Source organism: Lissotriton vulgaris, chromosome 2_1 (genome assembly GCF_964263255.1).
Source record: "Lissotriton vulgaris chromosome 2_1, aLisVul1.2, whole genome shotgun sequence".
In the NCBI taxonomy this organism is placed as follows: domain Eukaryota; kingdom Metazoa; phylum Chordata; class Amphibia; order Caudata; family Salamandridae; genus Lissotriton; species Lissotriton vulgaris.
In genome coordinates this window covers 633,056,481-633,080,341 of record NC_141687.1, presented here as the reverse complement: position 1 = coordinate 633,080,341, position 23,861 = coordinate 633,056,481, and the positions used below count along the sequence as shown (strand labels likewise).

At 43.1% G+C, this 23,861-nt stretch overlaps 1 pseudogene across 1 annotated transcript in view; it reads left to right on the top strand.

The window, feature by feature from the left end:
* The window catches only part of LOC147730909 (uncharacterized), a 119,608-nt pseudogene that overhangs the window by 38,998 nt on the left and 56,749 nt on the right, over nt 1-23,861 (top strand). Inside the window, exon 4 of the transcript XR_015308407.1 lies at nt 13,348-13,464. The product of XR_015308407.1 is annotated as an uncharacterized LOC147730909 (transcript). The remainder of the gene's footprint in view (nt 1-13,347; nt 13,465-23,861) is intronic.

Genomic DNA, 23,861 nt, shown 5'->3' with positions numbered 1-23,861 from the left:
CAGTGATCGCTAATTTTCCTGAAACTGCTTTCTCACCGAGAGCACATCCCCCTGTTTGACTTCCAGGCACCCGCTAATCTCTTCTCATGAGGGGATGATGGGCCAGAAAGCTGGCAGTGAGGTGCAATGTTGGCAGAGTGTTTTCGCACGTATCCTGAAGCATTTCCGTGAATTCTTCTTGAGAACTCCTCTTGTCTTGGTTAACAACCAGTTCATCTTCGTTCTGCTGTACAAAGACAAACGTTGTTTGCTTTTGTGTCTTTGTATCTTGGAATTGCCCCTTTATTGAGGATTTCCAGAGCAGCTCTTTGCAAGTGGCTCTTATCAGAGCAATATTATCTTATTGTCACCAGGAGCTTCATAAAGTGCCACTTATTTATGGCTGAACTGCCGAATGTTTAAATGGCCCATTGAGTTGCTGGCACTTTCTCTGTGACGCCTTACGGTGCCCCGTATGTGTCAAAACACACTAGGTGCCTTCTAGTGACCTTTGCACTGCTGTATGAGCTAATTTCGTTCTTTTTTTATTCAGTTCGTTAACTTAAATGGCCTCAGTGGTAACCTGGCCCCAGTTTATTTCCCAGGGTGAAAATCTAGCCAATAAAATGTTAACGTTTTAGGAGCGCTACGGGCAAACAGAGCCCAATGAGTCTTTTCATTTGCCCTACTGCATGGCAAGAATGGCAGGCTTCTTTTTCGCGAGGATAGCTCCAAATCCAATAGCAAACATATTTCCTTTATTACTGGCTTTTGTTCTAAACTAAAGGGGAAAGCGTTCACAGTGGAGTGTGAAGAGCTGAAAACACATGTTGCAAATGGATATAAAAATGATTCTGAATATTTGACCTATCTTACCGCTTTTCTTTAATGAAGCAGAGAGTGTTGCTTTCCAACAGTGATGTACTGCATGTTCTGTGGTTTGTAATATCTTACTTGAGTGGTTTCACTTTATTATAAATTGCTTTATTCACTGTGTTGTAACTCAGCAAACTTGTTGAAGCGTTGGCTATGATGCACAAAAAGGGATCTAAAAAGAGAGCAGAATTCTAAAAAATCTTATCACTAGAGGCACAGACAATATACAAGCAAACGTGAGTACTGCAATTTCCTTCAGTGATATTATGCTTGTTTCATGATACCACCTCTCCTCCTTTGGCACAGGTCTTGCGCCGGTGGTGAAACCGAGCACAAAATGAGCTCGTTTCTGCCGCAATCTGGCAGCGCTGCCCAGCAGGAACACCCTTCCAGGCGCTGCTGCTTTACTTGCCCCCTAGCCTCAGTGGGCCATTGGTAAATTGTTTCAGTAGCCTCAGAGCTAGCATATGATGCACTGGTTTTAATACACGTAAGACAAAACTTGCCTTATAAATAAAATAATTCAGAAACGGGCATATAGACTTGTCACTGTTTAACGATGTTTAACAGGCTCATAAAGCACTTTATTTACTCGTTTATTTACCTAGTTGCCACCCACCTTTTTATACATTTAAACACTGTAAAGCACAGTGCCTCTTAGGAACCCTCCATTTTCACACAGACCCATTCTTTAAACCTTGGTTCCTGAAATGTTTTCATGGAAGTTTAAAGATAACTCACGTCCTCGTCCCTTGAGAGAGGAAGGGTGTTTTTTGTTGTTGTTGATGATTTTTACACATGTAGCTCCGCGCACTGCGAATGTCCAGCCGTAGGCAGTTTAATGTTTATTTTTCGCTGGTGGTTTTTAGATCATGACATCTAGAACTACTCCAAGATGCTATAGGAGGAGTTGTAGTTTATAGTAGAAAGTTCTTCCTCTGAGCTCAGAAAAAAGTCCTTTACACCGGCATAATCTTGCATAGGTTCCAGGATTCGCATTGTGATTATTACGCATAGTGCCCAAGATTATGCCGTGTTGTGTAAACACTCTTTAATTTCGCTAAACATGCAATGACAGGCTCACGGTTACAAAGCAAACGCAAGCGCCTGTTTGCGTCACTCGCGATTTACGATATTGCTTTTTCCGCAATATGCCAAACACTTGATCCCGGATTAGCATTGTTGCGTATTTACGGGTAATTTTTTCAATTTTGTGCCATTCAGGGGTCTGTTTTTACCGACCTTTACATGATGAAAGGCTGAGTCCATTAAAGGCGTAGCGCAGTAGGTGGGCGATGTTTTGCACGCTTGTGTAATGCTTGTAAATTCATCATGTACCCAGCACGAGCTCAGACGCAGGTCTGCGTTATGTCAGAGGTGCAGTATTTACTGTTTTCCATGTGTTCAGAACATTTGCTTACAACCAGTGCGCATCGGTGCATGTTATGCACGAGACCCTACGCCATACCCTAAGTTAATCTCTTTTACATTTGAGCCCTGAGCTGTGTCTCTTTCCGCTAGGAACCCCCTGCATCACCACATCTGAAAGGCAGCCTTTTTTGGAAAAAGCTGACGAGTCCTGAGTCCTTGTAGGTGGTGTGAAGGCTCTTTTTAAACATGTGGGGCCCCTGCTTGCTTAGGGTCCCTGGTGGCTTTAACAGAGCTGCGGCTCCGCCTTCTTTTCTTACCCGAACTAGGAGGAATATTTAAAATAAATATTGGAAAATAGAAGGAGATACGAAGTTGACCACATTTTAAGTCACGAGTTCCCTGCTGAAAAATATGTTGTAATCTAAACAAGGTTATATTATTGCAGTGACATTTTAAGGCGTGGCTAGTTGCCCAGGGCCCCGCTTTCCAAGCTGCCTTGTGGTAAAGAGAGTGGAGTCCTGCTTTAACGACATTGCTCATAAAAACAGCTTCTTTTCAACTTTGACACCCCAGCATGCTCAACAGAGGCCTGGGACCAGAGTTACCAAGGCTTAGTGCCAGGGCAAAGTCGCACAAAGCGCTGCTGAACAATGCAAACTCTTGCAAGCGGATGTCATATTTTGCACTACAAAGGTTCAATTTTCTCACTGCAAATTACATTTTGTGCCACTTTGCACCACTTTACATCAAGTGGGAGTTACTTGGGTGTAATTTGGGCAGATTAGCGCAAGCCCCCATAGTTTTTCACACCAAAGTCTGATCTAGTAAGATAACAGACCAGGGCCTAGATGTATCATCGTTCCTATTTGCGATTTCTTAATAGCGATTTTTAACGAATCGCTATTTAGAAATCGCAAAATGGGATGTATGTTTAAAATCGCAATTTTTTGCGATTTCTTAATATTCTTTATTTGCGAATTCGCAAGTTGCGAATTCGCAAATAAGGAATAATTTTCCAGTCATTCCTATGGGCCAGGAGGCCCATAGGAATTATTGTGAAATACATCTCATTTTGCGATTCGCAATTTGCTAATCGCAAAATGAGAATGATTTCAAGGGTGCAGGGGTGTCTCAAGGACACCCTGCTGTACCCCTGAAATCAGCATTTGTGTGCATATGGCGCACATACATGCCCTATGGGCATGTATGTGCGTCATAAGCCACCTTTAAAAATGCAACATTTGGGATTATTTTAAGATTTCGCAAATTACCACGAACTTCAAGTTGGTGGTAATTTGCGATTTCTTAACCCAAAATCGCAAAATTTAAAAGTTTCATATATAGCATTTAAAGAATCGCAAAATTGTGATTCCTTAAATGCTATAGCAAAATAAGGAATCGCAAATTTTTGCGATTCTTTATTTTGCGATTTTTTTTAATGCATCTCAAAACATGCAAAAAGACCGTTTACGATTCGCAAAGGCTGCAATTCGGTGAATTTCAGCCCTTGCGAATCGTACATACATCTAGGCCCAGGTGTTGGGTCAAAAAATAACCCCTCCTTGATGCAAGCACTAACGAGGTAAAATGCTTTCATTTCTCCAAACATTCCACTCAATGAAGGTGTGCAGCAGTGTGCATCACACACACAGTGGGTGGAATGTTTAAGAATGTGTCTAGGCATATGATTCTGTTTTGGAAGGGTATGCTTCCGGTGTAGATTCTGAGCTAGTCAGCCCATGCACATCTTGGCATCAGGGTACAAAAATTGCATAGAGAAAACTGTTTGAGAAAGAAAACCTATTAAAAGTGATTTAGAAACACCTATGAAAACCTATTCAATCTACAGTAAAAACACTGATGGAAACTTTTGTAATCTGGTTCACAAAACCCTATGCAAAGCTATCGCAATCTGGTGCACAAACTCCAAGCAAAACTATTGTAATCTGGTGCACAAACAACAATGCAAGCTTTTGTAAACTAGAGCACAAAATTAATAATTTTCCTCCAAAATAAGCTTTTATATGCAGATTACTTTTCTTTATTGGCTTTAACTCCCATTGCCTTATAAAGAAACCTAAATGTTTTACATAACTATACTGTGAAAACCTTTCTTAAAAATTGTGTGCAAAAAGAGAGTAGGACGTGCTGGAAACTGGGGGAGAATACTATAAATTGTGAGAAAATGTATTCATCTTTAGGTGGGATCTTCTTGCAAATCCTAGATTAAAAATTCCAATTTGAGCGTATTGTATTGTAATTTCATTTATATAGCGCTTACTACCCCTGACGAGGCTTCGAAGGTCTTTTTCGGCGAGTAGCACGTTACTCCGAGACCCATAGAGGATTAGTGTTGAATTAGTATAGTGAAACATGCAGGTACATTTTAAGTGGTAGGTAGATAGGTTAGTCAGTTATTTGGATTTGGAATGATAGCAGAAGGATAGTTCACGCCTGAATTGGTCGATACTGTGTATAAATAACAGCCAATATGCAGATTCCTTATAATGGAGGGAATATACCAAAGATACAAGTAGGACCCCAATGAAAGGGCGCACGTATGAGCATGGATCTTGCAAGCCTAATTGTTATTACCCTGTTGAATTACATACAGCACCGTATCATTAGCCCCAACAAAATGAGAAGCAGACCCAATCTGTGTCACTTGAAATATATTTTATGTGCTCAAAGTTCAACAGCCGACATCTCACGGCGAAAAGGACGTCCTTTTCGACGTGAGATGTCAGCCATTGGAGATATGATGACAGCCTAATACCGGCAGCCAGTATTGACTTTGAGCACATAGAATCGCAAGATCCATGCACATACATGTACCATTTTCTTGGGGCCCTACTTGTATCTTTGGTATATTCTGTCCATTATAAGGAATCTGCTTATTGGCTGATATTTAAACGCAGTTTCGACCAGTTCAGGCGTGATCCTTTTTACGTACTATTTCGAGTAGTCATCCGTGCTCCATCATCGGACCTACCCGGCATCCTTGATTCTTATATATTCTTGTTTTTCATGACTATGGGGAACTTTGTCTAAACACTTGGTATTGAATGACCGTGTTTTAGATGTGGAACGACATATAGACTGCTGATGAGGCTATTTACTGACATTCTTTTTGCTGAGACTGACCTATTCAAATTATCAGTGCCCTGAAGAAGTCCTTTATAAGGACGAAACGCGTTGGCTGTATCATTGTCAAAATTGTGGTTTATGACCTGGTTTTAAAAGCAATAGAAATTGGAATAAAAGAAAAACGTTGAAGAATATTCATGTTGTATACAGATTACATAATAGTTTTTCTGTTTTTGAAATTGACATGTGGTGCACCTGTGCTTATGTTTTAAAATGTTATGATCCCATGGGGGCTTGCACTGTGATGATGGGTGCCTTTCAGTGTGCACACAGACCCCAATAAGTACAGAGGGGCTAGAATACTAGAGGGATAGCAGTTCAGGTGCTGTGGATTAGAGGGTTCCACCGTCAGGCTGGTTTGTTTACATAAAATAAATGTATATAGACCCGAAAGACAGAAACAACTTTACACTAGAGATAGGCGAACTCAGCCCCACAACAAAGTGCTGAATTCCAAGCGCTCTCCAACTGGTGTTTTTCTGGATTCAGCTGCAGAAAGAGGAAAAACAAGCATTTGCAATGCAATAGGACTCGCATTTGCGAGAGTTTAAACTATTGGCATTGAAAATGACAAAGCCTTTTATTTTATCTGTTTTAAAAACAACACAAAAATAAAAGGCATTGTCATTCACAATGCCAATAGCTCAAACTCTCATAAATGCGAGACCTATTGCATTGCAAATGCTTGTTCTTATTAGCTACTTTTTCTTTCTTTGTTTAACTTTCCCACCTCTCACTTACGACCTCTAAAACCGGTTTGCACTCTCTACCACCATTTCCGCAATTGTACTTCCTGCTCTCCACATTAGCCTCAACCCTTTGTGGAATCTGGCAGGGCATTACCAGAAATACTGCACTACCGACTCCAGCCATAATCACTAGTCTCTCACACCGTTTGTAGGCAGGTGACGCACACTACATTAACGCACTTACTCCGTGAAAGTGACACTATTGCAGGGTCCTTAATTCATGCAACTCCCAACTTAACCCACTTAAACAGCGATGCTCTGTGCCACGCCCTCTCACTCCACACCTTAGTGGGGGACTCACCATTCTCCCTCTATGGCACTCTCCAGGTGGACTGGGCTGCAGGTGACTGTGGGTGGACTGCTTTAACCCACCCATGCCCCCACAACCCCATACTGTTGGCAGCCTCCAACAGGTGCTTTTAACATTCTTGTTATTCTTTTGAGACTGTTTTCGTTTCCTGTTCGGCTAGAGCTGACGACTTTGGAGCTGGGGAATTGAGTTTGAGCCCCGGTGTCGGCTCCACATGCTAGGATTCTGGGCAAATCATTTAATCTCCCTGTGTTTACCAAAAAATAATGTGTCCTTGTATAAAGAAACTGGCGCTCATGTAAACCGCTCCAATGCCTTTGGTTCGAGTTGCGCTATATAAATCTGCTATATATATACAACGAGTTGGTTCCTTTGCCTCCCGTTTGTGGTGCTTTCTCTATGGGTGTGTGGCTTTTGCGGTTGAACCAAACCGCTCTCTATCACAACAACGGATTCCAAAGAAAACAAAAAAAATGATTGATAAATGTTGGGAGAGGCCAACCAGAAACAAAGGTCAGAATGATGTAAAAAGGAAGAAAAAACCCCAGAAGAACCGATCAGATTAATCCTTGATTACAGTGAAGAATCAAAAAAGATAACACAAATCTTGAGAAAACATTGGAAAATTCTGCAACTAGATCCAATAATAGGACAGAAAATGGGAGAACATCCAGTCGTAACATACAGGAGAGCAAAAAACATAAAGGATCAATTAGTGCATAGTCACTTCATCACCAAAAAAAGAAAAAAACCATATGGTTCAAAACAACAGGATTCACAAAATGTTACAACTGCAAAGTGTGTGAAATTGCAAAGCCAACAAAAGAAATAACGATGGCAAACAAAAAAGTCTGGAAAATAAGAGAACTGATAACACGTAAGAGTCAATATACCATCTACATGATAGAATGTCCTTGCCAACTCCGTTACATAGGGAGCACAATTTGCGAATTAAAAAAAACTGGAAACTGCTCAAATTCTTCGGATTGGAAACAATGTCACTATCAGAAAGAGGTGGCCATCGCGAAAAACTGTTACGACAAAAAGAGTTGCGTCACATTTAGAACTTTCGCACAAGGACTCCTTTTGGACTGAATCAGTCGGAAGAACTGTACATACATATATAAAAAAACTTAAGATGAACTTCTCAATAAACTCCTAAATTTTCTATCCCTAACCCACATATCAATATATTCTATTATGGAGAAGACACCAACTTATGAAGAGACAAAATGATCACGAAGGCCCACTAGAGGGCAGTAAGGAAATGTTTAGCGTAAAAAGGATTGCACGCACATATCCCTAACACAATCAAACCATTTCTTGTGAGTGAACGACCAAAACAGAAAGTACACTGTAATCACTCAATGTAACTTATTGTGCATGAAATGAAATGTTAAAATTAAGTTATAACAATCACGATTTAAATGTAAATAGATGTGAAAGGGAGCTGTGTGACATGAACTACAAATCCCAGAATCCCTCACATGGTAACAGGAACCAGAGTAAGCACGTGCCTTCTGTGGGTGGGATCTCCTTTTTTATAAATAATCAGCAAACAGAGGTCTGGCAACCGTGAACAAGGTAGAAGGAGCTACCGAAACACTTTGGTTTTTTCTGTGATAATGCTGAAATGGATTGAAGAATAAATTAACCTTGTCTAAACTTACAAGTGACTGGCGTATCAGCTTTGTTCGTTTTCTTCGGAATGCGTTGTTGTGATATATATATATATATATATATATATATATATATATATATTGCAGTCCAAATGCCCGAAAGCTTAAAGAATGCACTCCCAGCAGTTTAAGCCAACAGCTTTATTCAAAACGGAAAACCGGCAACTTCATTTCAGGTAAGGAGATATTTGCCGACGCGTTTCAAGGACACAGCCTCTTCCTCATGGGCAGCTCAGTTGTGCATAGGTGATTCCAATTGGCGCTTTTAACTTCATTTGCGCAGTTCGTAGTTCATGTATAGTACAATTGCATGTTGGGACTTGGAGTCCCCAATTGGCAAATATATATATATATATATATATATATATATATATCAGTGGCGGTTTTACCATGGGGGCGTTTGGGCGTTTGGGCGCCGCCCCCCCCTGCTTTCTCGCCGTGCGAGAAGAAGGCAGAAACAAATGGTAGTTATTTATTTATAACTACCATTTGTTTCTGCCTGCCCTTCTCGCACGGCGAGAAAGCAGTCAGCAAACTTCCTAGAGCCTCAGGGCAGGGGGGAGTGGCTTGGGGGAGTGGCTTGCCCACTGAGAGGCTGTCCAAACAGACAGTATTAGCAACAGTGGGCAAGCCGCTCCCCCAAGCCTCCTCCCACTCTCCGTTCTGCAGCATGCAGACAAGGAGAAATGACGTGTTTAGGGCAGCGGCCGAACCAATCAGCGCCGGCTGCCATGGAGGGGAGGAAGGCTGCCTGCAGCCTTCAGTGACGGCTCTGGTGACGAGGCATTCAAAAAAATCCAGGATGGCGCGCGGGAGTCTGCAGTCTCGGCCTTCGGGACAGGACTCGAGTCGAGAGCCAGAGCGGGAAGCCAAGCCAAGGTAAGTTTTTTTTATATTTATTTTTATTATTATGAGGCAGTCAGTCCGAGTCTGTTATTATTGTCCAGTTAGAAGCAGCGTCCCTTGCCAATGAGGTGCGGCAGACTGCTGCTTCTTTTGACGTTTTTGAAGAGTATTTTTTAAAACCCATAATTTAAATCAAGTGCATGGCAATGCGCGATACTAACTCTGACTGCGAGATGTGGTACAGTCAGCTGGGTAAAATGTGAATGTACCCCCCACAGAGCGTGGAATCGTAAAATATATTTCAATTGTGCTGTTTTACACTTGCACACTGGTGTTTGAGTTTGACCCACGAGAAGCATAGTGTTCATTATAAAATCTGAACACTCTGACTGCGAGTAGGCCCTTTGAGTTGTTCCTGTATGGACTTTTCTCCACCGCCAATTTTACGCCCCGCCTATTTCAAATGTCACCAGCCGCGACTGATATATAAATATATATATATATATATTTTTTTTTTTTCAATTGTATGTGCTCTGGTATGCAGAGCTGGAATATACATTTGTCTGGCACTTCTTTGACCAGCTCAGTGTGCTTCCAACAACATTTGATGTGCCTTCACATATACCAACATTTGTAATCCGCCGCGAGGGCGATTTTACACCACACAGAGGTACAGTCCAGAAGTGACTCCAGGTGTCACGCATGGCTCGGGACCAGTTGGCAGGTGTGCTTTAAATCTAATCCATCCAGATTTCTCAAAAGAAAAAATAAACTCTGCATGATTGCAATAAAAATGGACATTTAACCTTTATCCTCGTAAAAGATCTCAGTGCTGATTGCTAGCATATAGAATTTCCTTCAATCACTTTGCTTTACAAGAAAAAATAATCTGAGGTCAGTTCGCAAACATTCAGTTGAATTTCAGTAATGCACCCCATGTGAACGTTATGCTTAAGCCTGGCCATAATTACTCATTCTTGCCAGTGGTCAATTTGCTTGTGACGTAAATGGGCCGTGCAAATTATGCGATTCGCAGAAGCACCATTTTTCAAATGCTCTGGTGCAAAACTGTTCATAAGCAGGTGTACAGGGCCAAGTACAAAATGAAAAAACACACACACTCTCACTCTCTTGTTTTCGTTGCAGACTGGATGCATTTTATTGATGCATAAATCACATGCATGAATGCTGTCGTTATACAATGCAGTCTAGTAGTCAGAGCCACTAGAATTATGCAACAGGGGAGTATCACATTTTGCATTAGGGTTAACTACATTATTCAGCAAGAAAGGACAAATTATGCATTGTAAAGCGGTGCATTTTGTAACAGCATTACTGCATTATTTTGTCTTTTTTACACATGTTAAAACTGTCTGGGCAAGTGTTCCACCTCATCACTAACAGTATTAACAGTCAAAAACAACATAGGCAATTGAAAGGGGACCAGTCCACTTTGGCAAGGGCCTTGCATCCCACTGTGCTGGAATACGTTGCTGCATTTTTAGTAACTTTTCATCTGTCTGAGCTAGAAACAACGTTTTGGTAAAGTCTGCAAATTATGCAGCAGATTATGAATGTGTGAAATCCATAATTATGTGGTAAATGCTGTTGCATAGGACTCGCATCATTCCACTTCCTCTGTCTATAGTGGAGAAGGCTAAAGGATATCATTTTCTTTTAAGGAAATGCATTACGATTTCCGCCACTACTGACTTTTTAGGCAACCTATCTTTACAAGCATGGGAATTTTATTCCCATTGTGAGACCCTCATTCCTACTAGGCTGTTATTTTGTGTCGCTCTTCTACCTAGGGACATGCTGATTAGGCGGGGATCGCCCCCCCCTTTCCTGGTGTACTATTATACCTCATTGTAAGTTCTGCAGGTCATAATGGATGACAACCTTCAGTTCGCTTCAACACACTCCCGCCATCTTCCTGCTGTTGAACATCTGGGGCTGACTTGAAAGTGACCTCAATCTAAAGGGCCAGCGGACAGACGGACAGGTCAGCTTCAATTAAAGCAATTGGAAGAGCGCATCTCACAAGTGATTTTGTAAAGGAATGTACTACACACATTTAATTATATAGGCATATAGCGATCAGGCACAGTGGGAGTATATTATTTAGTGGTACAAGCTCTCAATTTTTTTCTGCGTATTTTAAGACTTGACTTTTTTTAGACCCAAACATTGTCTCTCTCCTGGAGGCCTCCCACTAGCCCAGACTGTCCTTTGAGAGGGTTGTGTGCGCTGGTAAGCGGCAGCACCCACTCCTGGTGCTTGTTTAGGGAAATATGTCATTGTGGAGAACACACAACCACACCCAACCAAACACACACAACCACACACACACACACACACACACACACACACACACACACAACCACACACACACAACCCCACACACACACAACCCAACACACACACAACCCCACACACACACACAACCACACACACACAACCACACACACACAACCACACACACACACACACACAACCTCACACACACAACCTCACACACAACCACACATACACACAACCACACGCACAACCACATACACACAACCACATACACACACACACACAAGCACACACATCCACACACACACACACAACCATAACCACACAACCACACACACACACAGCCACACAACCATACACACAATCACACACACAATCACACACACAACCACACACACACACACACAACCACACACATACACAACCACACACATACACAACCACACACACACAACCACACCGTCAGTGCACACTTTCACCAGGCACAAACTCCATCAATCGTCAGTGCACGCTTTCACCGGGCACAAACACCACCTGCTGTCTGTGCACGCTTTCATCGGGCACAAACTAACCAGCCGTCAGTGCACGCTTCCACCAGGCACACACCACCAGCCGTCAGTGCACGCTTACACCAGGCACATACACACCACCAGCCATCAGTGCATGATTTCACCAGGCACATACACACCACAAGCCGTCTTTGCACGCTTTCACCAGGCGCGCACACACACCACCAGCCAACAGTGCACACATCAATTGTTAACGCATCCACAATTAACTATTGTAGCAATTGCAGTATGGCACACTTTACTTTTAAACATATTCATCTAAAGCACAGCATGCCACCATTGCTACAAAAATAAATACAAATTTTTTTTGGCCTACAATTTATAGACTTTTGTTGCAATTGGTGTTGCAATATTTAGCAATGCCAATAGCTCAAACGTAATTAATGCGAGACCTGTTGCATTGCAAATGCTTGTTTCTGTCTGTTTCGTTGATTGTCAGCATTTTCTCTTGTTAAAATTTAACCCTGGTCTCTCCCCTTTTGTTTCTTTCCATCTCTTGTTTTTAGTTGTGCGTCAAACGTGCCTGTGCTTTCTGTTTTTGTCTTTTACCCCTCTGGTGTCTGTAGCTGCCGGGGCTCTACTATGGTGGAGGAGCTTCGACCCACTCGTCAAAGTCCGTCACAGAAAAATAAAATGCTAATGAAACAATATCATTATTTTTTTTTATTTTTTTTGGGCCGGCTCAGTTATGCATGCAGGACGGGGCAGGGCCAGGCCATGACAGGCACGTGGCGATACTCCGAAGTCGGCTGTCTTAAGCTGGCCAAACATACATGCCCACTTATATTTCTCCATCCCAGCTGTGTTCACAGCCGAGTTGAAGAAATGCCGCAGGCTCACAGGCAAGTGTCTGAGCCGCAGACCAGGTCGCTCAGACCAATCCTGGTGTTGCTCTTCTAGCAGGAGAGCAGCATCTGGATAGTCTGAGCAGCCTCTGCTTTCTCAGAGGCGGCCGTCGGAGGCTGCGAGGAAAAGATACTTTTTAAAAATGATTATTTTTCCTTCCCCGTCTTACTCCCCCACCCTTTAAACCTTTGCCCGTCCCCCCCCCCCCTACTCCCCACCCCACCTTTGTGTTGTGGTGGCCGCCACTGGTAGCTGCTGTTTATCCACCTGTTTGGGAGGCAGGTTATTGGCTCAGGATGTGTTTTTACACAGGACTCAGAGACACATTTGTGACAGCATTCGGAACCAAACATGATAACCGCCCATTAACGTCATTTTGTGGGATGGTGCCTAAGTTGTTTGCTTTTTAGTGCTATTTGTATTACCCATATGTGTTTTGCGCTTCACTGGCACTAAATTCTAAACACTCATTTAACATACTTTATTCTCCAGACTAATTCTACCATAGCACAAATCTAAAATGCCGACATAAGATTACCCCTATAAATGCAAAAAAAAGTTAAGAAGTTTAAATGGAATCAAAATGGAATTTCTTAAAAGAGTGTATGAAGTTAAACACAGTATAAACGCGTTGCATGTGAAACACTAACTCTTGACCTATTGTCTTTCTATAGCAGGTGATACAGTTACCAATCTGGGTGCAATATATGAGACAAACCAAAACGAAAATGTACATCTAAGAAATCTGCGAGAAGTTTCTGTACAAGAAAGAAATGATTGCATCAACACAGGTGAGAAATTGGAGGGTTGCTTGCACTGTTATGATTCAAGAAGAGATAAAATACTATTAAGTAAAACAAGTTGTGATGTTAATTATATGGCAGCCCCTACAAGAACATCACCTATTAAACAGAACCTCGGAAAATAAATCATGTAATAACAATTGTATTTAAGAAGAGTTACAAGTTTGTTGAAATAAGTACAATTGATTCGGTTTACTTTGACTTAAAGTGCATAAGGGCTGAGGGCCCCTCTCCCCCAGAGGTGCTGAGCCCTTTCTGTTTTTTTAATTTCGACCAGTGTGTGGTATTCCTACATAACCTTTTTCCAAAAAATGATATCCAGTCTAAATGTACATAGTTTTTTTTCCAATAATGTTGAGTATTGTAAAGGTGTCAGGAGTTTGCGATTTCCCTTGGCGGGGTTGAGTAAATAGCCAAAATGTGGTAAACGTTCGTCTTTTTGCCAAATATGGAAATAAATGTGGGTGTTTTTCCCCTCAAAATGACATCAAGAAAAAGAGTGACACAATTAAGTTTCTACATGCTTGCAATTTGTAACACAAACTGGCATGAGAATGATTACATCGAAAATCAGTGAAAGTAAATAGGAAAAAGAGAAACGGGCACCATGGTTTTCATCTGTGCACTGAAGGCCAATGTATAAAACTAATATACTGTTACGTTCATCAGACTCTTGCAGTCATAAACATATAGGTGTTTGACATTGCCCAAAGTCCTTCAATACCTACAGCCAAAAACTAAACTATTGCTTCTAATGTTTTTTCCATGTGTAACTATCATGCATCAAGTCCTAAAGAAAAAATGTTGAAAAAAAAATGTGTATAATGGGAAGTCATAGAGCAGAAGTCGCATCGTATAACCTGTAATGCTTTGCACAATTTTGGTATTCCAACCTTTAATCGTTTTTCCACTCTTGATCATGTGGATTGTCTCCATTATAGGGCGCTGGGAACTGCTTTGACTATTAATTGTGACCAAGACAAGATAAATGCAGAAGGTAGCACTGGTGGGTTTGTCAAACCAGTGCTTAACGATACGGCCCATGCAGGTAGCCCTGTCCTTTCTAATTCAGCTAGGATAGTATTGGTGGAATCTAATAATACTTCACCAACCGAGCAGGCTCAACACTTACTGTTTCCTTCTATAGTTCAGTATTCTCGGGCGACAGTGAGATAATTGCTCATACATGCAACGAGGGAGCACCTCTCAGTCATAATAGTACAATTGTTCATGGCAGCCTATTTTGGAATATTGCTGGCTTGTCAAACAAGCTGAAATCTAAAACATGGCTTGATTTCTTAAAAGACTATAGTATCATATGCCTCCAATAAACTGGGGTGAGAGAGCCAACTTATATTAACGGCTATGCCCCCATCACTCTGGCCAATGCAGCTCTGGGCGGCCATCTTAAGGGCGGCTTATTAACTTTGGTAGCAACAACACTTTCAGACAGAGTAGGCAAGACCTAGCTCCATTCACCACATTTTCAAATTATTAATATTCTTTTTGAACAGAATGTCACCCTGGTCGTTGTCAATTTTTATCATAATAATTTTATTCTCAATAATACTGCCATTGCTGAAGACTTGGGGAATTCATTGAGTAGTCATATTCAGGAGCTAAACACACACTTTATTGTTCCCTGGGGGGTGACTTTAATTGTAAGTTATGTCCACTATCAAAGCGTGTTTACCAGATGGGTCTAGGGATGGTGGTTGCCGTTTTTTATCATAACCCATGTGGGAACATTTTTAAGTCACTACTTACAAAATTCTCTCTTTTTCTCACAGTAGATCTTATTCAACCACTAGCCCCGGATCTTTTTACTTTATGGGCAGAGGTCAAGGCACTCTAATAGATTTCATTGTACTATCTGAATATTTTAAACCCCAATCCGTGGCTTTTTCCAAAGTTAAGATTTGTTTTAGTGACCACTTCCCATTGCCCATTTATTTAGAAATTCACTGCCACTACTTCAGGGAGAAATAAACTATGCCCCATAATTCATTACAAAAATAAGGGATTATTGCGTAGGTGGTCTACTGTTGATCCAGATTCCATCCTCCAACGAATTCTGACCACTAATTTGAGACAAATTTTAGAGTGTCGGGATGAAAGTGTAAATTCCCCATCCATGTTAAAGGCCTTTGACGTGATAACTGAAACTATTAATGCTCCTTTACAAAGTGATAATTTATCAAGACCCCAGAAGCAACGTAAATGGTTTAACAGTGACTGTTCACAATCTCATAATAATCTTGTGAAGGCACTGGAAAAAAAAACTCAGGATAACTTAGCGGTAAAACATCTTCGAAGCAATTACAAAAGTGCTTTAGGGAGACATAAACTGGATATAAGAAAAGAGGCCTGGGAACAACTGCATAATGCATGTCAAAATAAATATCCCAGACTCTTTTGGAAAACTGTCAACTCTGACTTCTTCCAAAGCTCCCTTAATAGCAGTATTGATGTCACAATTATGCCTGATGTCTGGGTACAGCACTTCTCCAGTTTATATAGTGTTAATGGCGAGTAGTGCCCCACTCTAAATTATGGGACCTTAGACCTGGTTCACCCAACGCTCAACGAAGTTGATAGGGCATTAAACCAAACAGTAAAGATTTAGGCACCTGACCCTGATGGTGTTTCCGCCGACTTGTTTTTGGCCAATCCCGCTCTATGGCTTCCTTTTCTGACCAATATTTTAAGTTGTATAGCATTCCAGGGCCCCCCAAATCATGGGGTTCTGTGATAATAGTCCCCATTTTTAAAAATGGGGATAGGTCGGACCCAAAATGTTATCGGCCCATCTCATTATTTGACAGTACATGTACATTGGTGGGTGGGGTCATAATAGAACGGTTGGAGACCTGGGTAACTGAAAGCGGGAAGTTCTCAGAAGTACAATACGGTTTCAGGAGGGGCCTGGGAACCATCGAACAATGCCTTAATCTAGACCTGGTCATAAGCAAGTACTCGATAGCTAAGCTTGGATCACTCTATCTCGGGTTTATGAACCTTACGTTAGCTTTTGACTGGGTGCAGAGAGGGAGATTATGGGAAAAAATGCTGGATCTGGGCATTGAACCATTCCACTTTTTAGCCGAAATGCATCAAGATGTGACCTGGCGGGTAAGATACGGTGTGGGTGGGAAACTCTCTGCTCCCATCAAAATGAATCATGGGGTTCTTCAAGGCTGCATCCTTGCCCCCTTTTTATTTTGTCTGTATACCAATGATTTAGAAAGCTATATTAACCATGGGAATGTCGATGCCCCCAAGATAGGTACCAGAAATCTCCCGGCATTACTTTATGCCGATGACTGTGTCCTAATGTCTAGAACCAGTGTGGACCTACAAAAGTAAGTGGCCAGGTTTAATGATTTTATGAATGAACTGGGTTTAAGGAATAACATAGAGAAATCTTTCGCCATGGTGGTTGGTAAATCCCCAACCATTTTAAAATCCTGTTTTATCAAAAATTAAAAGTTATCCTATGTCCCTACTTTCTCGTTCCTGGGAATCCCTTTCGATCAGAAGAGTACCTGGCACCATCTAATCGAAACAAGAGTCAGTAGTTTCAATCAAAATCTGCAGGCGATATTCAGGTACCCAAAGAAGTTAGGCTCAAGAACAATTAACACAATAATTAACATTTCCAAGACCCGCTCGTGCTCTGTTACTTTGTATGGGGCTCGAGTATGGGGCTTTTGCAATCCTGAGTGAATTCAAACAGTTGAGAACAACTTTATGAGACGTTTGTTGACAGTTCCCAATATTCTTCCCACCATTGTCTGTCATAGTGAACTTAGTTTGACCCCTTTGTCTTTTTGCGTACAAATTGCACGAATTTTACTGTGGCACTCAATTTGGGTGAAGGAAGAGCCAACTCTTAACTGCACCATTATTTTAGATTGTTTTAAACTTTACTACATGTTGAAGATACCTTGGCTCAGCTACATAAAAAGACAAGCATTTGCAATGCAATCGGTCTAGCATTTAGGCAAGCTTGAGCTATTGGCATTGTAAATGACAATGCGTTTTATTTATGTTTTAAAAACCAAAACATTAATGAAAGGTATTGTCATTTACATTGCCACTAGCTCAAACTAGTGTAAATGCGAGACCTATTGCATTGCAAATTCTTGTTTCAAGAGTCAGAAAGAAGCCATTGGAAACCAGTCGGTGTGTGGTGCCGAGAGTAACTTCCACAGTCACCGTGATAAATTATATAAGAGTGAAACACCAAAGTTTGTGAATAAAAGAGAATAAGTGAGCACTAATGTAACAAACCTGTTCAAAAAAAGGAAGAAAACTGTACAGATGCAGTGCCAAAATATTGATGTTAGAGGGCCCTAAATGTAGCTCAGGCATGCTGTTATTGCAGCGTGGGAAGCACAAAAAATATCATGCAGAGACATGTTAAAGTATAATAATCCAGGAAGGTGACAATGATGATAAAACCTCATCCATGTGTTTACTGCCCGGAGAAGGACAAGGACTTTACCTCGGACCTCATGGATGTGACCACAAACGATAGATGGGGCCCAAGATGTCAAAATGGCTAGCTATGTTCAAAAGCTCAGCCTTGTTTCAATCATTAAAAATATAGGAAGGCGCTGAAGATACTGTTGCCCTGTATGTGGTTGACAAAAAAGGAGGCAAAGAGCGGAGAAAGAGGACACATGCATCTGAAATTAAAGGAACTCAGCTGTTGATTTAAATTATTAAATAAGGCTCTGTCAGGTAGGGTTGAATATAATTTCCTAAATTGACGTGAAGGCTGCTTTGCTGATAAGGATAGCATTAGAGTAAGGAGCCGCCGTCATGAAAAACAAGGGGCTGATACCGGAGGGAATGAGAAAACGAGAACAAGAAATACAGAAGGAAAAACAAAAAGAAAGAGAGCGGGCGATAAAGGGAGAGGAGGACAAGAGAGCGCCAGTGGCTCATGGAAACGAGCGAAAGAAAGAGAGCAATAACAGAAGAAAAAGAGATAACAGGAGGCAGTGAGGAGGGACAGTGAGGGAGCAAAGCAAAAGTAGAGGCAGAACGAACAAGCATCATATGGACGGATATTACCTGTCAAGATGCACATTCTGAGCTACTGATAAAAATTACTCAAAAACTTGCAACTATAAAAGGGTGTACAGACTAAAATGATTTACTAAATAAACAGATATTTTTTTTAATTTTTCCTCTTATTCAATCTGTTTTCTTTTAGTTATTTCTTTTTATTTCTTTACTCCCAAACTGATCATGAGTAGGTGAATGCTCAAATACAGGGGTGAACAACGTTGGTATAAGAGGGTAGAATGCACACCAGGTTTACTGGCAACCCAAATGGGGAAAATGTGCATACAATTAGCCTAAAAGGGAATTTATCGACATAGTCAGTATTTATCCTGAAAATCTGGTAAGGATGCAGCCTTCCTGTACACATATTGGGCCCCCTGGAGTTATCCACGGTTTAATCCAAAAAAGTGAAAGTGCAGGTTGGTAACAACTGCTTACAACCATCTAGTTACATCTGCATATTGAAGAAGTTTGACTTCTGCTAAGCGCATAAAATCTACCTGATTTACTCGATGCATAATGCCAGCCCTTTGTGGGGATGGACTAGTTCTCAAGAGGAGTCCCTGAATTAGAACTTTGTGTGGCGCATCCATAATATGAGCCCTTAGGACAGCCTTCGACAAATCAGAATGACCTCAAACATTGCTCTCTCTCTTTGAACTATGCATGTCTGGGCCCACATGTGGCGCAGACCATTCCAACCAGACACCCATCCCTGTAATAAGCATCAGTTGCTTCATGAAAGTATTTCATGAAATATGTGGAATTTTGTGCTGCATTGACGAAAATTGATCTTTTAAGACATTATTTGATAATGATGACTTTGTGCTAAATGTTTTCAAAAACATCTCCTTGTGGGGACCCCGTGGAGAACATTAGTTTCGGATTCGGATATGTAATCTTTTGATCTAATAACATATGTCTTAAGTACTCCTGACAGGTCTTTGATCTGTTACCCCCCGTGCTGACTTAAAAAGAACAAGCAGAGGGAGTAATGCATAACATACTGAAACACGGGCAACAAACAATACAAATTGAAACTCTCTGAGAACAAAACAATACAACACAAACACAGCTGAGTAAACAACACCACAATGAAACACCGAAAAATAGATATCAGAAAAACACTGAAAGAGGGTGAACAATGTCCTAAGAAACAGAGGGGCAAACAAAACCAACTCAAACAAACAGATTTGTTTATTTAATTAGCTCGCATTGTAGGAGCGCTCCATTTGTTTGTATACAGCGCTGCTAATTTGTCATTTCATCTTTCACTGCACGCTTTAATTGCAAACATCGATTTAAATCACGTAACCTACTGACATTGCAAGATTGTTATCTCTGTAAGTTAATGTGCCTTTAGAACGCTGCTTCACCTCGCCTGCTAAGTAGTTGCAGAGATATTTGTGCCCTCGCTGTGTTGGCTTCACTGACTTCTGCACTTTGCATTACTTTGCCTGTTTGTTTGCTCCGTCCCGCCGGCCATTTTGTTGTTAGTATTATTGTTGTCGGCCCTGCCCGAGTCTCCGCCCCGAGTCTCCGCCCCTTCCCAGCTCACCCTCCCTCGCCCCTCCCCTCTCACTATCTACATATGACAGTTGCTCTTGCGCGCAGCGTTCACGCGCAGCGACCGCGCCCCATTCGCGCCGAAGGTGCGCCAAAGGTAAGCCCGTCTACGCCCGTCCGCGCCTGGACCGCGCCCAGCGCCAGACCCCCTGTTCCTCGTACCTCCCACCTCCCCCGCATTACTTACGATGCCACCACCCTCCTAGCCCTCAACCCCGGCCGCTCCCCCATCTGCGTCCAAGCCGCTCCTGGACACACCCATGGACCCTTCTCCTGCTACTCCTGCAAGTTCGACGTCACCAAGAACAAGAACAACTCCTCATCTACGAACACACAACAGATATCCGACCCCAACCACCTACAATGCATCCTGCTCAACACCCGCTCGGTCCACAGACACGCCATCGACCTATGGAACCTACTAGACACCATCTCTCCAGACATCGCCTTCCTAACGGAAACATGGATGAACGCCTCCTCCGCCCCTGACATCGCCATCGCTATCCCTGATGACTATAAGATCACACGCAAGGACCGCACCGACCATACAGGAGGAGGAATCGCTATCGTCCATAAGAAATCCATCCGCATCTCTACCAGCTCCGACGCCAACCTCGCTAACTCCGAACACCTCCACTTCCAGATCCACATCGACCCCAAGACAACTCTTAGAGGCACCCTCCTCTACAGACCACCAGGACCCCGCGCAAAATTCAGTGAAGACATCACGGACTTCATCACCCCTCACGCGCTCCCCTCCAAAGACTACATCCTTCTGGGAGACCTCAACTTCCACCTTGAAAAGATCAACGACCGCAACACCGGCACCCTCTTAGACAACCTCGCCAACCTCGGACTTAAACAACTGGTCACTTCCCCCACCCACATCGCAGGTCACACACTCGACCCCATTTTCACCTCCAGCAACCATGTCTCCTTCAGCCACACTACGGATCTCATCTGGACTGACCACAGCTGCGTTCACTTCACCTACAACAAGCCGAAACCCATCATCCACCTCCAACCAACTCTACAAAGAAACTGGAACAAAATCACCACGGATCAGATCTCCACATCGCTCCTTCAAACCTCCCCAGCCCTCTCTTCTAACGCCAACGAAGCCGCCTCCAACCTCACCCTTTGGCTATCCAACACCGCCGACACCTTAGCACCACTGAAAAAACGTCAACACAAACTTGGCAACAAGAAGGCCTCATGGTTCAACGATGATCTCAAGAAGTCCAAGAAACTCTGCCGCTCCCTTGAAAAGGCCTGGAAAAAAGACCCATCCACCAACAAGGACGCCTTCAAAAGCGCCACCCGTACATACCACCAACTGATCCGAAAAGCCAAGAAAACAGCATTCAAGGATCGACTTGACAACAACGCCCACAACAGCAAGGAACTTTTCAACATCGTCAAGGAATTTTCCAACCCCTCGGCCAACTCCAACGACATCACCCCCTCTCAAACCCTCTGCGACTCCCTAGCCTCTTTTTTCCACAACAAGATTGCTGACATCCACAACAGCTTTGACAACCAACCCGGAAGCCAACCCACCCTACCATCTGCTGACCATCTTCCCCCCGTAAACACCCTTAACGCCTGGAACCCAATCTCCACGGAGGACACCATCCGCCTGATGAATTCCATCCACTCTGGATCCCCCACAGACCCATGCCCTCACCACATCTTCAACAAAGCAGACTCTGTCATAGCTCCGCACCTCCGAGACGTCATCAACTGCTCCCTCAACTCCGCCACCTTCCCGGAAGACTGGAAACACGCTGAACTCACCGCCCTTCTGAAAAAACCAACAGCAGACCCCACCGAACTCAAAAACTACCGCCCCATCTCGCTTCTTCCATTCCCGGCCAAAGTCATCGAAAAAGCCGTCAACAACCAGCTCGCCACCTTCCTCGAAACCAACAAATCACTCGACCCCCTCACAATCTGGCTTCCGAGCCAAACACAGCACTGAGACCGCCCTCATCGCAGCAACAGACGACATTCGAACTCTACTGGACAATGGAGACACAGTCGCCCTCATCCTCCTCGACCTCTCTGCAGCCTTCGACACAGTCTGCCACAGCACCCTTTTACAACGCCTCAGAAACATCGGAATTCAAGGAAAGGCACTGGAATGGATCACCTCGTTCCTCACAGGAAGAACCCAGAGAGTCCGCCTCCCACCATTCAAGTCCGAAGCCTCTGAAATCATCTGCGGCGTACCTCAAGGATCCTCACTCAGTCCCACCCTCTTCAACATATACATGAGCCCCCTCGCGACCATCGCCCGCCAACACAACCTCAACATCATCTCTTACGCGGATGACACTCAACTAATCCTTTCTCTCACCAAGGACCCCAGCACCGCCAAAACTAACTTACACGAAGGAATGAAAGAAGTCGCAGAATGGATGAAACAAAGCCGTCTGAAACTGAACTCAGACAAAACAGAAGTGCTCATCTTAGGTTCATCCCCCTCTGCATGGGACGACTCCTGGTGGCCGGAAGCCCTCGGAAAAGCACCCATCCCGACAGACCACGCACGGAACCTTGGCGTCATCCTGGATTCTTCACTCTCAATGAACAGACAAGTCAACGCCGTATCCTCTTCCTGCTTTAACATTCTTCGCATGCTCAGAAAAACATTTCGCTGGATCCCCTCCGAAACAAGGAAAACAGTCACCCACGCTCTAGTCACGAGCCGACTGGACTACGGAAACACCCTCTACGCAGGTACCACCGCTAAACTCCAGAAGAAACTACAACGAATCCAAAACGCCTCAGCCAGACTCATATTAGACATCCCACGAAACGAACACATCTCTGGTCACCTTAAAGACCTCCACTGGCTACCCGTCAATAAGAGGATCACTTTCCGACTGCTTACCCACGCACACAAATCACTCTACGACATCGGTCCAGATTGCCTCAACTCTCGACTGTCCTTCTACACCCCCTCCCGCCAACTTCGCTCTTCCAGCCAAGCCTTCGCCACTGTACCTCGCATCAACAAGACCACCATGGGAGGCAGATCCTTTTCATACTTGGCTGCCAAAACATGGAACTCACTCCCCGCCTACCTTCGCCTCACCCAGAATCACCTAGCGTTCAGAAAGCAGCTTAAAACGTGGATATTTGACAAATAATCCTCCTCCCCTCCCTAAGCGCCTTGAAACCCTCTGGGTATGTAGTGCGCTATACAAATTTTATGACTTGACTTGACTTGAGACTGAATCACGAAAAAGTAGGAAAAGTTAAGGCACAGATAGATGTCTCCATCTCAGCATATTGTTCCCGCCTTTTTTCTAGGCACAAAATATTCCACAGGGGCACGCCGGGAAGGCAGTGCCACATGCAGATTTCCGGGTATATTCAAGTTAAGGTAATGGGGCTTCTAAGCAGCTCCAATTCCCACCATACAAGAGTTCTCCATAGTGAAAAACTAAGCACAGTGGGAATAAGACTGTGTGCAAGTGCATTTTTTCATATATAGGGACAAAAACAATTTCCAGTGACGAAAGCCCCACACCCTACCACTGCTCTGGCTAACATTGGGGCGTGGGGCGGGGGATTGATCAGTTTTGTGCTGGAGTAAATTGACCATGCTTTCCAGAGCGGAAAGGAGAGGGTGAAGATTACAGGACACTGACAAACGTTCCCCTGGGGGGTGTTCTAGAACTTCCAATACTATCCACACTTTCTAAAATCGGATTTAGGGCAATGGAAAGCAGGCA